The following is an 18,351-nucleotide window of genomic DNA, read 5'->3' on the forward strand; positions in this document are numbered from 1 at the left end:
GGACCTGGGTTTGATTTCCCGTACCTACATGGTGGTTCACAACCATCTGTAACTACAGTTCCAGAGGATCCAGCGCCCTCTTCTGACTTGCATGGGCTCCAGGCATACACACAGTGCACAGGCATACATGTAGGTCAAATACATACATATAAAATAAAATAAATATAAAAAGAAAGAAACAGAAAGAAAAGTGAAGTTAGGTGGCAAATGCCCGTAATTCCAGCTCTTAGAAGGCCAAGATAGGAAAGTTCAAGTCTGAGGCCAGCCTACTAATATAGCAAGATCCTAGCTCAAAAATTAAAAAAAAACATTAAAAGTCAAAAGTCAAAGTTTTCAAGTACTGTAGGACAGCATTTGAGATTTGAATACTGTCTGACAACAGAAGATTCCTTCAAACACTTTTGTTTCCTCTGGTAGAAACTAAATACTGAGCATGCTAGGCAAGTACTCTACAACTGAAGAACACCTCTGGCTATAACTTGGTCAGGTTAGCCTTGCAGTTACTACATAGCCAGGTAAGCCTTGGATTAACTATCCTGCCTCAGACTCCTGAGCTAGGATTGTAGGGATAGGCCACCAGGCCTGGCTGCAAACTTCAAATCCTGAGAAGCATATTCAAACAGAATTAATGGTTGGCTTGTGTTTGTTTAAGATAAGGTCTGACTTTCTAGCCCATGGGAGCCCATGGGACTCTTCTTGCCTTAGCCTTCCAAGAGCTAGAATTGCAGGTGTGGTGCACAAGGCTTTGGATGACTTCTTTTTAAACATTACTTTTCATACAGAAAGTTTTAGTCCTTTAAGTGAAGCCACCAAGGCTCAGTGAACAGTAAGTGAACTCGGTTCTGCAGCCATCAAACTCAATGCATAAGTAATGTAAATCCATGCCTCAGTAAAAGTATGTGTCAGGAAGTTGTAGACTTCTAAGGCCAGTATTTAATCTACATGTTGTGTGGATTATCATACCAGTATACGGACTACCACACAATTTGATAAAGTAACCTGACAGAAAAAAAAATCACATCAGACTACAGAGATAGTTTAGCAGTTAAATGCAGGTTGATCTCCCTGAGTTCTTTGGTTTCCGGCACCCACATAGCAGCTCACAATCCTCTGTAACTACAGTTCCAGGGGATCCAATGCCCTTCTCACCTCTTTGGGGACCAGGCACATATGTGGTGCATATACACCCATGCAAGAAAAATACTCATAAACATAAATCTTAAAAAGAGAAAGAAGCACAGAACCAAAACTGAGATCAGACTTGAAGCAGTGAAGAAATACTGTCAGAAGCTGAGTTTAGTAGCTCATGCCTATAATCCCAGCACTTGGGAGGTGGAGGGAAGAGGACAGAGTTTGAAGCTACACAGCAAGACCATCTATTTTCATAAAATAAATGTTGACATAACTCTAATATTGCTTCCTTCTTCACATACCTGTGTGCATTGTATGTCTCTTATAAGAGTACTTAGGTCCACCAGAATTAACTCAAAATAATTTCATCTTCACACATCTTAATCTGCCGGGAGGACCCTTTTTCCAAATAAATTTCTTTACAGGGGCTACCATTCTGTACACTTGTAGGAGGTCTAGTACTGCAGAACAAGTATAACTCTGCAGTTGAGTGGCGACGAGTCCAAGACCCAGCCCAGACATTCACAGTTCCCCTTTGCAGCCTTGCTATCTGATTCTGTAGAGTGCTGAAAGGACCATGTGAGATGATGTGCTGTTATACAGACAGTGAAGAAAATGCTTCTGCTCTGGGCCTAATTCATCCTTCATTGAAACTTTATAGTACCCCCTGATAGTAGACAGCGGCTTACAGCATAGTCCCTGCAGCCAACAATACTGTGTGATGTGCTTACAAACACAGGTGTGTTCTTACTACAAAAAATAAAAATTAAAAATTAAAGTCACACATAAGGAAATTTTTTCCAGGTGATGGGCATGTCTTTTACAATGATTATGGTGATGATTGTATCATTTAACACAGAAAATCTCATCAAATTGTACACAATTAACAAATATATTTTAATGCGTATCATTATATCTCAAGTGATGGTTTTTGCCACTTGACATAAACTGTAATCACCTGGCAAACAGGGAACTTCAATTGAGAAATTGCCTCCATCAGGCTGGCCTGTGGGCATGTCTGTGGGGGCATTTTCTTGATTAATGATTGATGTGGAAGAGCTCAACAACTATGGACAGTGCCATCCCTGGGCAGGTGATCCTAGGTTATACAAGAAAGCAAGCCAGTAAGCAGCATTCCTCTGTAGTCTCTGCTTCACTTCCTCCCTCCAGAATCCTGACTGAGTTCTCCCCTGGCTTCCCTCAGTGATGGACTATATCGTGAACGAGTAAGCTACATAAAGCCTTTCCTTTCCAAGTTTCTTTAGGCCAGGATGTTTTATCACAGCAACAGAAACCAACTAGAACTCAATAAAACTGCTTAAATTTTTTTTCTTTTTAAAAAAAGGCCAAGTTGAATAAAAAAAGCTTGCTCTGTGAACGAGTTTAGACTTTAAGCCATGAAGTACACGATTAGGTCATGAAACCAAAAAGAGCTCTCCAGGGAGCGTTAATCAAGAGCGTGGAACAAGGAAGGAATAATGATTAGAGAATGTGTATGTCATATCTACCTGCAGACTGATGTGAGGAACATAGATGGGGTCACAAGAAATGAACCGAAGCTGGCAAATTTGAGAGACAAAACATAACATATTACCAATGATATGAGTAACAACATATAACATTCCAGGGTAGCTGCTGGGCTGTTCCACTCATCAAGACAGAGATTAGAAAACAGGTCCATCCTGAGTCTGATGCAGGTGTCTGGGAAACACCTCAACAGGGAAAACAAACAAGTTGTTGTTTATCAACCAAATCTGATCTAAGGACAGTTTTTCCCCCTAATTTACAAGAAACACGAAACCATAGACATACTCATGCCCTTCCAAGAATGTGTTTGGTAAAACATGAAGCTGAGGATGGACTTAAGCTCAAGAAACTTAACTTTGACTTAAACTTAAGTCAAAGAAACGGCCTGAGGAAAGTGGGGAGAGACCAGAGATAAAAACAGGACAGTGTGCCTGTGCCATGTAGTGGCAGCCTGTTCCAGATGTAAACACTATAGTTTGCTGATTTACCAAATCTTTTCCCTTTTTTTCCCTACCTGATGCTTCCTACAATTTTCCTCTGTTAAAACCAGGAAAGAAAAAAAAAGCAATTTCTGTGATCATTCGAGCATACAGCACAACCACTAGCCACATTCAAGACACTACATACACAGAGCCACCCTTGGAGTCACACATCCCTATAAACAGAGCACCCAGTCTCCTCCCAGTCTCAGACCTCTAGCCACTGTATTACTGTAATCATGTCTTTTCCATCCAATAACCTTGATTCTTCAAGATGGTAAACTGTCCTCCAAAGTTGAGTGACATCACAACCCTGGAAGACAAGCTGCGAATAAGAAAACAAAGTATTTCGAATCTACGGTACTAACACCTTTAGGTTTAGGATGTGTTTTTAAGTGTTGGTGGTTCAGGTCTAGCCAACAAAAAGACCTGGTCTTACCGAACCCGCTCTGCTGCTTTTGCAAGTTTAGCTCCTTACAGTCAGATTGCTCAACTCTTACGGAGACTGTGAAGGTGGTTCACTCTGACAGTACTGGCTGCGCCTGCAGGACTTGAATATATAGATAAACGAATGCACTTGAAACAACTTGGGAAGCTCAATTCAATGACTAAGGGGATTGGAAGAATTTCATCTGTGAAATTTTAACATTTATTAAGTTTCCCCATTTCTGTAAAGTTACTGTTCATAACCACAATTCAACAAGACTAAAGAACACTCGGACTTTACTACCACTTTACTAAGTTCCTTTACAGCCCTCCTATACACAAAAGCCCCTCCCAATCCATATACAGAACTGTCTGCTCTCATCACTGTCTGCTCCACGACAGCTCCTTCAAAGCAGAACTTCTGAAAACTAACTATGAATGATAGTAAGCAACCTGTAGGACAGCAGGTCCCACCTGTCTCTGCCTCCCTAGTGCCAGGTTTACAACTATGTGGCACCATGCCCAGCTTTTCCACCTGGATTCAAGAGGACTGAATTGAGGTCCTGATGCTTGCCCAGCAAGAACTTTACTGACTGAGCTTTCTCCCCAAACTCCTATGGATGCTTTTGTAAAAGGGAAGTTGAAGGTTGGGGGAAAGAGGAATTATCTTTTACTATAATTCTCTACATATTTTTAACATATACAAGCAATAATTACTTAAACATGCATATAATTTTAATAGATAAAAAATCAGTGAAAATACCAAAACCACGTGTTATTTTATCTGAAATGCCCTACACCCTAGTTACTCATGGTGACAACTACTGCCAGCAACACTACAGCCCTGAATGCTTACTGCAGAAACAAACGGATCCTCTTAAACCAGAAGCAAGGACTTGAGCCAGACAACCTCCCTGGGCTGCTGCTGCTTCTCAACTATGAGGATTTCAGACTTAAGGGCTCAGAAAACCCTCTCTAGCTAACACTAGGCTTGGGAAAGGGAAGCTCTATCTGAGAGCCACTGTGAATTCAGGCCTTGCTACAAAACGAGAAGGCTCAGCCAAGAGGGAACACTGGAGGGCGGCCACAGTACAGGCAAAGGCACCAAGTTACTGACAGGCCTCCCCTTTACAAAGTGGGAGAAGCATGCATATCATTGGAGATAGAAAAAAAAAACAAAGGGAAACAGATGCATCCAGGTAAAAGGATGCAGCCCTCAAACATCAGAAGTCCTGGGACTATCCCTATCACTCCAGTAACAGTACTTGAAAGGCATTCATTCTCTTTACTGATGGGCAGTATCAGTTAATCAGTTAATGTTTGGAAACCACACCCACAATTCCTAACAGCTGGATTCCAATTTCTTCCTCCACACAGAAGCTCCACTCACCAATATTCCTCTCTTCCAAAATCTGGAACTTTTCTCTCCCCTCCCCCCCAAGGGTTTCTCTGTGTTCCTGGCTGTCCTGGAACTCACTCTGTAAGCCAGGCTGGCCTTGAACTCACAGGGATCCACCTGTCTCTGCTTCCTGAAGTGCTGGGATTAAAGGCGTATGCCACCGCCTGGTCCCCAAATATGGAACCGTTAACACTTTTCCTGCTTACTCATATTGGTCCATATGTCCCAGATGCATCACCACGCCTTCACACTAAACCAAATCCAAACGCAGTTGCCAGTTTCAGGGGTCTGATGCCCTGGGAATCTGACACCCTCTTTTGGCCTTTGCAGGCACCAAGCATGCAATTGGTGCACAGACACACATTCAAGCAAAACATTCATTCACATAAAATAAAAAATGTTTAAATGTTTTCATGTGAGCCTTCAAGTTGTCATGTGTTTGCTACGCAAGCCTGACGGCCTGAATTCAATCCCAGAGCCCATGTAAAAGAAGGAGGGTGTCTACTCTACAAAGCAGTTTGATATGTATGCTGTGGCGTGTGCACCTCTCTTCACATGCATCATACAAACACACTCACAACAATAACAAAAATAAAATTAAAAAATTCTATGTGATCCCTGAAACTAAATTTAATTTTTCATTATGGTTGAAACCTACGTTCCCTTTTCCTCTCCTTTCCTTGTTGGTATTAAACCCAAGATTTTGTGCACACCAGACAAGCACTCTACCACTAAACTATTTTGCCATCCTTTTAAAGCTTTCATTCTAGTATTCCTTACCAAAGCAGTGCAGAAGTCTGATTTTAAGTCAACACTCGGTTATAATGGACAACAATAAACATGGTTCCAAAAGGAAGGAGCTCTGTGATGTGATACTGTCCCACCATTCAATGACATAAACATTCTGCTTTAATTCTGGATATAGGGTTGAGGAAATGGCACAATGAGTAAAGGGTCTGCCACAGAACACGTAAGTATAGTGACCTGAGTTTAGATCCCCAGTGCCCAGTAAAAGCTGGGCGCAGTGGCACGTGTCTGTAATTGCAGCACTGAGGAGACAAAGAGGGACAGGTGGATCCTCAGAGCTCGCTGGCTGTTATCTGTCAACTCCAGGTTCAGTAAGAGACCATTAAAAACGGTATTCAGTGCAGCAGATACCCAATGTTCACTTCTGAAGACCCACATGCACACAGTAACACAAATGTGCCCTCCCCTGCAACACACATCTGGGCGTGGTGATCCATACATGCGATCCCAGCACTCAGAAGGCTTAAACATCAAGATCAGCCTGGGCTACACACCTAAGCCCCGTCTCCTATCTTCCCCTGCCCTAAAAAAATGAAAAACAAAAAAACTACAGAACCACAAAAATAAGTAAATGAATTTGTCTAGCAAAGGTCCATCTTCTCTGATTCAATTACCCTTAACGACTAATTAGAAGATGTCACTTTTTAACAGAAGGCTTTGAAATCTATTAAAACTCATTTGTCTACTGCCTACCAGTACCTGCCAGGAAAGCATGAGGCCCTCAGTTTGATTGCCAGAGACCATTAAAAACAGTAGGCATGGTGGTATACACTTAACGACTCCAGCGACGGGAGGTGGAGAAGGAAAATCTCTGGGGCTCACTGACCAGACAGCCTGGACTACACAATGAGGTCAAGCTGGTGAAAGACTGTCTTAAAAAATATTAAACAACAACAACAACAACAACAAAATCCAAGGTGTGTGTGTGTGTGTGTGTTGGGGGTGTAGAGAGATGGCTCAGTGGTTAAAACTACATATTAGTTTAGAAGAGGATCCAAAGCTCAGTTTGCAGTACCCGTGTCGGTTGGCTCACAACCGCCTATAATTGTAGTTCCAGGGGGAGCCAATGCTCTGTTCTGGCCTCCTTGGCCATCTGTACTCAACATGCACATACCCACACACATCTGGACCCTCCCCACACACATCTGGGTATGGTGGTCCATACATGCAATCCGCCAAAGTCTTTCAGAATAACAAGGTGGTGAGACAGTTCACTTGGTAAAAGTGCTTGTGGCCAAGCCTGACAATTGGAGTTGGATCTTCAGGACCCACACGGTGGAAGAAGCAACTCCCACAAGCTGTGCTCTCGCCTCACCCACATGCCTCAGCATATGAGTGTACACACACAGAATAAATAAATGCAAAATAAAAAATGTAAATGTCTCCGGTACGCAAGGAACAATGTGTGAATTGATCACTGGCCTCCACATACGTATGCACATGTTCATGCACCTATAAGAACAAACACACAAACCCTATGCCTCTTATGCAGTTTTAACAATTAACAATAAATGGCATTTCTTATCTATAATCCTCCAGATGCACTGAGAACTATTTTGATTATAGGGGGGTTACCGAAAAAGCTTTCTCATTCCTGAACAGAGGGCTGAGGAAAATCATGAGACGGGAAGAGCACACACTGGTCATGTATTTTGCTAAGAGTCAATAAAGCACTGCTCAAGAGTCTGAAGTCTGAGGTAGAAGATTAAGTAAGACTTGCAAATGCTTCTAAAAACACTTCTGCTTTTTTTTTAAAAAAATTGTTTTTATTGAGCTATATAGTTTTCTCTGCTCCTCTCCCTTCCTCTCCCCTCCCCTTTTACCCTCTCCCATGGTCCCCGTGCTCCCAATTTATTCAGGAGATCTTGTCTTTCTCTACTTCCCATGTAGATTAGACCCATGTATGTCTCTCCTAGAGTCCTCATTGTTGTCTAGGTTCTCTGGGGTTGTGAATTGCTACACTGAATATTTTAAGGCAACTTCCAGACATATTAATTCATCCCTAAGTACTTCAGCTCTAACCTCTAAGACAGAGATAGTCTATCTTTTAAAATATAACAATACTATTATGTAAAAAAAAATCCTTTAAAAATCATCTAATATTTGCGGGTCACTCCAGTTATTTCCAATGGCCTCAAAATACCTTTCTAAAATGGTGTAGATATAAATAAGGTTTGCACATTACATTTGCTGGAGCCGAAGCTTTTAAACATGTAGCCGCTCCTCTCCTTTTCTCTGGGCATACATCTGAAGTCACCAGGCTCACTCTGCTCTATAGTGTCTCTCACATCATAATTAATAACACTCTATAAACTGTTTAACTGTTTTATCCAGAAACTTAGTTTTTAATTTGTGGAGGAGGAAACAAGAATATTCATGAATGATGTCATGCTCTTCTTATCCTGCCACACACAAGAGTAAAGTTTAGTTACGCCAATTTTGGAGGTGGTATGGTTTATCATAAGATTGTCAGTTTGACTCAAAATTCTAAAGTTCCTTAAATGACTTTGGCTGTTATTAATGATCAATGCACAGGTCTTTTATTTAATTATATTATTACATAGAAACTTTATAAATTTAAGGCATTTTTTATCAGATTATAAAATCCTGTTTACAAGTTCCTCATATGTAAAATTATGAGACTTTTTTAAAAAGATGGAACAGATCACAGTGGCATTCTAGGTCTGTAAAATCAAACCACAAATCAAAACTACTCATAGCCACTAAGATGACAAGAGCTGAAAAACAAAGAAAGTAAATGTTGACGAGGATGTGGAGAAACAGACATTCTCAGGTAGCTGCTGGGACTGTCAGATGAAGCAATGGTTCTGGAAACCAGTTCTGCAGCCCCTTAGCAAAATAAACAGAGGTCATCATTTGGTTTGGAAACCAGATCTGTATGTCCAAAAAATTATATCCACAAAACCTTCACAAATGGGAAAAGGGATTTGCAAGTCATATCCCTAAAAAGAGAATGTATCTAGAATGTAAAAAGAACTCAATAGTAAAAGAAACCATGTTTTTAAAAAAATTGACAAAGAATCTGAATAGGTAGTTTTTCAAGTAGCATATACTAATAGTCAATATGCACATGGAAAAAAATATTCAACCTTTTCTTTTTGTGTTTTTTTTTTTTTTTTTTTCGAGACAGGACTTTTCTGTGTAGTGTTGGCTGCCCTTTCTAAGAAAAAGAAAGCAGTTACTTTCAGGGCTGGAAAATGACTCAGAGGTTTGGAAATTGTACTGTTCTTTTCTTTCAGAGTTTGGTTCTTAGCACCTACATCAGATAGTTCACAACTACCCAGAACTTCCGCTCCAGGGGACCCAACACCATTATTTGGCTTCTGTGGGCATCTGTATTCACGTGCACATACATATGTACACATGCATAATTTAAAAAATAAAAATAACTTAAAAGTAGTTACTGTCTCATTCATTATCAAATAGGCACCATTGGGGCCAGAAGGCTCTACAGGTGCAGAGGACACAGAATCAACTCCCAGCACCCACATCTGGCTGCTCACAATTGCCAGTAACTCTAGTTCTGGAGCAGTGGTTCTCAATCTGTGGGTCACGACCTCTTTGGGGTTTGCATATCAGATATTCTGTATACCAGATATTAACATCATATCATATTAGTAGCAAAACTACAGTTACGAAGTAGGAAGGAAATAATTTTATGGTTGGGGTCATCACAACATGAGGAACTGTATTGAAGGGTCACATTAGGAAGGTGAGACCACAACATTAGTGATTGAGAACCACTGCTCTAGAGGATCTAACAGCTTCTCACTGCCTCAAGAGCCTGCATGAACACACTGTACAAACAGAGAGCAGGTGCACATACATACACATAAAACAATAAAAACTAATAAATATTCCTTAAAAACCCACTTTACTTGAAGAGATCAGCCACAGATATTTTTCTAATATTCTTTGTTAGGCAGCAAAAAATTGGCTATTCGTTTTGTTTTTTAAAAGGGGTCTCATCATACAGCCCAGGCTGGCCTCATTTAACCCTTTACTTGACCTCTGAGGTGACTGAGGATTACAGGTATGTACTACCAAGCTTAGCAAAAATTGGCATAAAAACTATGGAAGTTGGGATGGTTATTATTGGTTGTCAACTTGACTAGATCTAGAATTAACTTAAACACAAGTGGTTGGGTACACCAGTGAGGGATATTTTTTCTTAATTAAATCATCTGAAGTGGGGAGAACAACTTTAATCTGAGTCACATCTTCTGCTGGCAGGCTAAAGGACATGGAAGAAGGAAGCTTTTTGCTTGCTTGCTCTCAGTGGCAAATCCATTTCTTCACTGGCATTAGAACCTACTTCCTTGGAATTCTGGCACATGCTGAAGCCAAGCTGAGACATTCAGCCTTGTGGACTGAATAACCACTGGACTCTTAGACCAGACCTTCTGTTGGTAGACAGCCATTGCTAGACTAGCTGGATCACAGCCTGTACGCCATTCTAATAAATCTCATTCACACACAGATACACACACACACACACACAGAGAGAGAGAGAGAGAGAGAGAGAGAGAGAGAGAGAGAGAGGTTCATTCTGTAAGTTCTGTTCCTCTAGAGCACTCTGACTTATCCTTAAGTCATCAACTCTACCACAAGATAAGAAGTGAACGATAACCTAAGTTTGCCGGGGGGGGGGGGGGGGGGGGGACACGACAAGGAATGGAGTCTCTTCTTTGTGTATGTGTAGAAGTATATAAAACTACACATATATCTGTGTCGATGGAAGCTAGAGGACAACCTAAGGTGTCATTTCTTAGGAGCTATCCACCTTATTTGTGTTTATTTATTTAATTTAAAAAATACTGTGTGTGTGTGCACGTTCACCCCAACAAGAGCCAGAAGGCATTCGATCCCCTGGAGCTAGAGTTCCAAGCAGCTGAGAGTTGCCAGATGTAGATACTGATAACCAAAGTCTGGTTCTCTGCAAGCGCAGCGCTCACTCTTAATGGCTAGTATATTTCTTTTTCTTAAAGTTTTATTTTTAGTATTTTTAATTGTGAGTGTGGACATGAGTGCAAGTACCCTTAGAAGCCAGAGGCGGCAGAGCTCGAAGCTGGAGTTGTATATGTGGTTGTCAGCCAATTGATGTGCATACTAAAAAATGAAGTCTGGTCTTCTGCAAGAGCACTCAGTGTTCTTAACCAAAGAACCATCTCTTTAGCTCCTATACATTTATATTTCTTCCTGTTTTTGTTTTTCAAGATAGGGTTTCTCTGTATAACAGCCTGACTGTCTTGGAACTCTTTTTGTAGACCAGGCTGACCTCAAACTCAGATCCTCCTGCCTCTGCCTCCCAAGTACTGGTATTAAAGGCGTGTGCCATCACTGCCTGGCATGTATTTTTAAGAAATAAAGAATAGTATTTGTCTGTGATAGCACTGTTAGAATGCCAAGAAACAGTGAAACACATGAAGATGCAAAAATAATGCAGCAATGTTTACAAACTGATGCTAAGGTCCTCCAGCAATGGTCCTAGGCAAACACAAACAACCGAGCTATAGAAAGCAAGCCACCATCATCCAGTTCTGATCTTCTTGCACAAATCACGCGACTGCTTCTGAACTAGGCTGGGAAACAGGCATAGGATGCAGGAAAACCATCCCAGGTAATTCTTCTGGGTATTTTGATTTACATTTACTGAGCCACAGTTTAGGGGACAGAATAAACGGGCACTACTTCAAAGAGGTGGCAATTTGTTGGTATGCCTACAAATAAAAAACTACACAAAGGTCTTTTGATCCAATAGTTCCATTTCTTAAAATACACTGTTCAGTTAATTGTATATACAAACATATAACAAAGTATCTAGAAGGATATTCATTGTATTCTTGTAAGAGAAACCTAGAAACAAATGTTTAACATAAAGCCTAGTTACAAATACAAGTAACAGTCCTATGTACAACAAAAGAGCTTATTTTACAGCTGAATAACAAAATAAGAAATGTCAACACTGGTTGTTCTTCAAGAAGACCTGAGTTCAATTCTCTACCCACATGGCAGTTCACAATGATCTATGGTTCCGGTTCCACAGGCTCCAACAACCTTTCTGACCTCCAAGGACACCTGGCACACGAGCTGTACACAGACATATGTGCAGGCAAAACAACCATATACACACATGTTTTAAATTAATTAAGAAAAGAAATGTCAATACAAAGAGTAAACAATACTTTGTGCTACCGAGGAACGACTGGCTTTTCAGAGACTGTCAGGATTCAAATTCTGACTATTTCCTCACCTGTCTACTCATTTCTAGTCCCGCAGAGTAGGAGTGAGCCCTTGTAATTATTGAAAAGATGAAGCAAGATAATTCATGTAAGGCATTTATTATATAGCCTGTCACAGGCAATAGAAAACAGCAATTATTATTACTTCAATAGCACCTATGATGTAACTGTTTATATCTACCCGTCCTGCATTGGTCTATAATCTTCTCAAAGATAAGAATATGACTTTCTCACTTTCATTTAGAACCCCAGGTACTTTGCCTGGCAAGTAGGTGGCATATGAATGTACTGAATCAAGAGGTTTGCTTTTCTGGTTCTGCATTAACTCACATACTAAGTCAGTGACTAAAAGGTACCCAGTAACTAGTCTCCTGGATCCGACCAAGTCTTAGAGTGAACTTGTCAGGCCACTCGGGGCAGAGAGAGGGGAAAAGGAACTGAGTTTTTGGCCTTTCAAGGACAGATTAGAAGTAGGATATAAAACCTACCAGTTTCTCCCTGATGACTACTTCTGGGCACTGGGTGCTACAGAGATGGAGAGAGAGGGAATTAGAATATAAAAGTCCTAGTCCATACTCCAAGCAAGCCTTCAGGAAAAAACACTAGTAAACATTTCCCTTGACAAGTGGTTAAGAACCTACACAGCCCCTGTCCTCAAGAAGCTTCCCAAATGAAAAGAGCTCTGAAGGAACGCCAGGAACCTGGCAAGAAAAGGTGGGAGAAAAGGGAAAACCAGAAAGCAAACACCAAGCTGGGTGGTGGTGGCGCACACCTTTAATCCCAGCACTCGGGAAGCAGAGGCGGGTGGATCTCTGTGAGTTCGAGGCCAGCCTGGTCTACAAGAGCTAGTTCCAGGACAGGCTCCAAAGCTACAGAGAAACCCTATCTCGAAAAACCAAAGGGGTGAAAAGAAAAACAAACAAACAAACAAACAAACCAAAACCTCCACAAGTATGAAGGATCAAGCAAACAGCTGTGTATGGCTAACCACGGGGCTGAAGAGAAGGAAGTGAAAGGATCCGAGGAAACCATAAAAGATTACGCTTAGGCAACATTGTCAAGAGCCTCGTAGAAAATGATAACGCATTCAGGGTTTCATCAGGGTTTCACCCATCTCACGGGCGGAGGAAAGTGAGGGACTTTTTAAGTGCACAAATGCCAACGTCAGATCTGTGGTTCTGAAAGGAGGATCTAGCAGAAGGATGTTTATCCTATCCCAGTCAATCCTCATCCACCATCCTTTGGTTCTCTGGCTGCCTCAGTAGTTAACAGGTGATGCCATATCCAGGGACAGGAGACGGGCTTTCAACAGGGACTCCCTATCCTGGCCAAGGGCTTTGGCAAGCATTACTCTAAGAAGGTCTGGAGCATTTCTTTTTTTCCTGTCTTACAAACATCATCACTGACGACAACAACAAAAACTCGAATCTCTCAGGATCAGCTCTGCCTCTATGGTTTTTATTTTTAGGAAATACAATTAGGAGTTAGTCCCTTCCCTCTACCAAGTGGCAATTTTTAAGATTTACTGAAAGTAAACAGAAGAGATGTGCGTTCCCAAGTGGCTCGTTTTGAATTCTGGGCAGCTTTGAGTCCATATTTTCCTTCTTATGCATACACAACAGTTGGGATCGCGCTTGGGAGAGGGCTTGGGAGTAGGACCAGGAAGGGGTTTTAAGAGGGGGTGGAAATGATCACTGCGTGAGCCACCTTTCCCCTCCCACTAAATGGACCTGAGCAAATACCGTTCTCGCTGCTCAAAGTTTTTTCTTTTTTCTTTTTTTTCTTTCAGAATGAACAGCAGCGCCCTGGCCCGGGCCCCAGGAGGACGTCCGCAAAGTTCCAGCCTGTCCGTGTCCCGCACGTTTCCGGGACCCCCTCCCCCTGTTCACCGTGCCAGGATGCACAAGCCGGAGGCGCTCCTCCGGGAACGGATCCAGGGACCGCTCCCACGCGTGGCCAGGCCATCCCACCTTCCCTAGCCCACCCGACGGCGGCAGGCGCGAACGCTTACCGAGCCCGGCGCTGGGCGGGACCGCGGGGGACGCGCACGGCAGCTCCGCCTCAGCACCGCGGCGGCGGCGTCTCGGCCCGCCGCTCCCCTCAGGGCCGCCGCCCGGTCCGCTGCTCGAAGCCCCGCGGCGGCGGCGGCGGCCTCGCCTCCATGGCGAGGAGAAGCAGCAGAGAGAGGACTGGGCGGGAGGCTGCGATGGCGGCGTGGTCCAGGGGTCTGTGCTAGATGCCCCCGCGGGTCCCTGTCAGCGCCTCGCTCGCCGCAGCCTCACTCCCGACGCGGCCTGGGCTGTAAGGCGCTTCGTCATTGGCCGTTGAGAGACGGGCGCTGGTTCGCTGACGCTGGGCGGGCGTCTCCGCCTCCGCGGGCCCCACCCCTGCGCGCCGGGCTGCGCCGCGGAGTTCCCCAGGAGCCCAGGGGGTCTGCGGGTGAAGACAAGATGCTCCCCATCCTCCGGAGGTGCCTGTCTCCTGGCTGAAACGTCTTCCACCTCGCTACAGTCTTAGGCCCCTGAGTATGGGCTTTCTTCCCAGTTTACAGATGAGGAAACTAACACCAGGCACAGCCACGCCAGTATCTTCCAGCTGGGGAGCTTAGGCACTCGAAGCCATCTCTCTATCCCTTTCCAAATGTGATCCTTTCGTCCGTGAACTCTCCCTCACCCTTGCTGCAAGATACTTAAAGGACGAAGAATGTAATTGCGAGAAGAGAGGTATTTGCTTAGTCCCTAGGACGGGTCTGGCTCTGCGGATGTCATCTTAAATAAACCAGTCCACATCATCCCCACCCGAACCCCAGGGAAATCTCTCTTGCTTTCCCGATGTGCATGCTGGGCCTGACTCTCTAGACTGGGCCGAAGCACGGCACGTGGTGCTCTGCCGCGGGCGAGGAAGATGCCTTTTGATATATGGCTGGTGGTAGAGGCGAAGATCGAAAGCTCTGAGATCAAGGGCGCGGACTCTGTTCTCACACGTCTGGGCGTCGGTCCCTCTCCTAGAGCTCCTAAGCCATCTGGCGGTGCTTCGGGAAGTAGCGGTTCCCAGTTGAACACCTCGCTTGCTGCAAGACCTGGGGTGCCAAGTTAGAACTCTGAAATAAGTGGGTACTGACCAGGGCCAGGGCCTGGGGATGTGAGTTGAAATGGGCTTTCTTTAAACTTCCTCCCCGTGGGTAGTAAAACTCCTCCTTGAGTAAGATTTGTTTGTGACTCTGGTACTCCCTCAGCGGAGCCATCCCAGAGACAGCCAACCCAAGACCTCTCTATCCAATCTCCTAAATGTCAGATTCCAGCAAGTGAGGACGCTACTCCTACATGTCCAAGACGCTGATTTCCTGGGAAGTACAAAGTCTATCAGGGATGCAAATACACAGCAAATCGGAAAGGGACTAAATGAAAGTTCTGGTGTTGTACTAGAACTCAATGCATGAAAAAACAAAACACAAAGCAAAAAATCTGAAAATCACTAAGTGCAGGAGGGGCTAGCTAAGAGCTAAGAGAGCAGCCCCGTGGCCTTAAAGCAAACCCTATCAGTCAAGTTTTTCCTTACCTACACTTAACCTACACTGTTTATTTCTATTTTTATCTGAACTTACAGCATCATAAAAGGATTTGCCATACTAATATTTGGTAATGGAATTAAAAGGAATAGAATAAGTGGTTCTCCATGAGACCACGTGAAGGACAGTGCCAGATTTGACCACACTTGGGAGGACTAGTGGTGAGGTTTGGAAGCAGAGCTCTGGGTTTTCAGGTTTGCCCTGTGGTGAATGAACCGAGCCTACCTGACTCTTCCTGGAACCTTTCCAGGTACATGCAGCTTGGTAAAGTAACCCATTCTCAGAAAACTGCAAGTTTCTTTTCTCTATATGATATTCAAGCAGTGTGTTTTTTTGCATAGGGGTAAACAGAACTTCAGACCAAGGTTCTTAAGTGACCTACCCTCGAGACTCTGGGAAGGAAGGTTTACTGTAGACAGCTACACAGAGGGTTGTTTTTTGTTTGTTTAAGAACAGAGTCTCATTCTTAGCTGCCTTACTGGTGAAACTGGTTCAGTTCTTGTCTTACTTGACTCCTGCTCCTTTTCAGAGCCCCCTACCCCATTAGCAAAACCAAAAGTTGTCTTGGAAAACAAAAGGAGGAGCCAAGAGAAGGCTGTTGCCGCCCCCCCCCCCCCCCCCCCCCCCGCACAGACATCTGCAGCTGAGCGCTGGAGTAGCGGGACTAGAGGACGGGGTTAAGGAGCCCTGTTCCCCCTCCAGCCACTTTTCACTCTAGAGACTGGAACAAACAGTTGTCCTCTCAATAATCCCGGGTGTAGACCATGAGCTGGCCGCCACAGGGAGCGAGTCAGAGGAGATGACGGCTCTCAGGAACCCCACTCTGGGGTGTAGACGGACACCAGACAAATTCATGAGAATGTTCACTGGAGTGCTGACATGAAACTGAAGCCAGGGAATATGAGAGTGGAAATAAATGAAGACCAAGCGCTGTTCAGGCCACTGTTCACTTCCTGAGGGTCATTGGCTCAAGTTTTGTAACTAAGAGCAGGCTTTCTGTCCTAAGACACACTATAGCCACCATCAGACAATCTAGAAGTGTTTCTGGTCTTGGTCCCAAGAATGAATACTTGCCCAGTCCATTAGATAAGAATCCCATCCAAGACCAGAGACACAGGCCTGCTTGTACAATTCTCAAGGTAGAAGACAATTTATACTAATTTCAGTCTAGCAAATAACTTGGAAGAAAAAAGCTCCTACTTTTGGTTTTTACGTTGCAGTACTAGAGATAAAGAACTTGGAGACTCAATGCTTGGCAAGCATTTTACCTTTAAGTTAGTCTCAAGTACCACAATTCTTATTTTTAGGTAAGAATATATCTAAGTGTATCCACTTGTGAAAACTCAGTAAATGAGCGCTTCGAGATCTACGTATTTCCTGAGGTGGGTAAGTAAACACAGTCTCACCCCTAACCAAAAAACTATTTGCAATTAATTCCTGCTGGGAAAGGGAAAATCTGTTTTCTCAAATGAAGTGTTATTGGGTATATCCACCTCACTCCAGGGCTGATCCTAAATCCAGGAGTAGGTGGCCAACACAAAACTGACTCCATGTTTTGTTTTGTTTTTTGATGCACTTTTTGGTTTAGTATTTTCTGTCTTACTGGTATTTTCTTTTTTTAGTTTGTCTTGATTTTCCTTTTTTGCTTTTGTTGGTTTTAAGGGAGAGAAAAAGAACATGAAGTTGGATGTGTAGGGAGGTGGGAAAAATCTAGAAGTTAAGGGAAACATAATCAAAATATAGTGTATAAAAAAGGAAAGGTTACAGCTTAACAGTAAATGTGTTTGTCAAGATGACAAGGGCTCAATTGGGCTGGCTGGTATGTGCTGCATTCATGCAAAGTCCTTTGCTTTTAATCTTTAATAACTCTCTCTATGGACAAGTCCAGTGTTTTATACATGTATTTTTTATGAAATTATAACTGTATCCATATGCCATTGTTGTAATTTCTTGTATATTTCTATGATTTCAGGTGTACCGTTTACTGTTTGCATGTTACTTTGGGGGTGAGGCTTTATCATGTACACTCTTAGCACTGGCTAGTTCTTCTTTCCCAGAAAGAACTGCTTTTCACTAAGAGCTCAAAAGTCTGCAGCAATCTTCCAAAGAGAATCAAAGAGATACTCGAGCAGTAAAGACCTGTGAGGCTGACTAAGGAGAGAATGTATTCAGTATTAGAGGTCCTTTTCCTTCCCTGGAGGTGTCTGCTTGTTCCAAGAGAAGATTAAGTCAAACTGACTCCTCAAACAGATCACAATCTTCCTAGACCTTGTACTGGCTATCAACAGGTGAGACTATTTCCTGTTGTGATAGGTACGAGGTTTGGAAGACTACCTTGACAGGATGTGATGGAACAGGCTGGACTTCAGTGTTAGATTAAGAAAGGTGACAAATTCCACTGGCTACCCACAGAGAATACTTGCCCTTGGTTGTTAGGTGCACCGGGCTGTAGCTGTTCTGGTCCACAACCAGACATAAAACAAGCAAGCCTTCAGGTGGTTTCAGTCCCCAGCCACCAAGTCCCCCTCAGCCTTTGGGCTTTCTTTCAGGGATATCCAGAGCTACGAGTCAAGTATAAGCATCGCTGTTGAATCCTGGCCACCTTCTTGACCCACCTAACAAAATATATTTTCTTAGAGGGTTTTCATAAACCTGCATTTGCAAATTAGATGGGAATAAAGGAAGTGATACCTTACCAAGCCCAGACTTTCTTTCTTGTTTTGTTTTTTGATTATCGGGTCTTTATATGTA

General features: G+C 43.2%; 1 protein-coding gene across 3 annotated transcripts in view; it reads right to left on the minus strand.

The window, feature by feature from the left end:
• Nucleotides 1–14,175, minus strand: part of Ptpra (protein tyrosine phosphatase receptor type A) — a 102,960-nt gene extending 88,785 nt beyond the window's left edge. For all 3 annotated transcript variants that reach the window (XM_048459586.3, XM_048459583.3, XM_087911199.1), the window contains exon 1: nt 14,044–14,175. The gene's annotated coding sequence lies outside the window, so the exon portion shown is untranslated. The remainder of the gene's footprint in view (nt 1–14,043) is intronic.
• Nucleotides 14,176–18,351: the final 4,176 nt, after the last annotated feature.

This window comes from Myodes glareolus, chromosome 10 (assembly GCF_982192425.1).
Source record: "Myodes glareolus chromosome 10, mMyoGla1.1, whole genome shotgun sequence".
NCBI lineage: Eukaryota > Metazoa > Chordata > Mammalia > Rodentia > Cricetidae > Myodes > Myodes glareolus.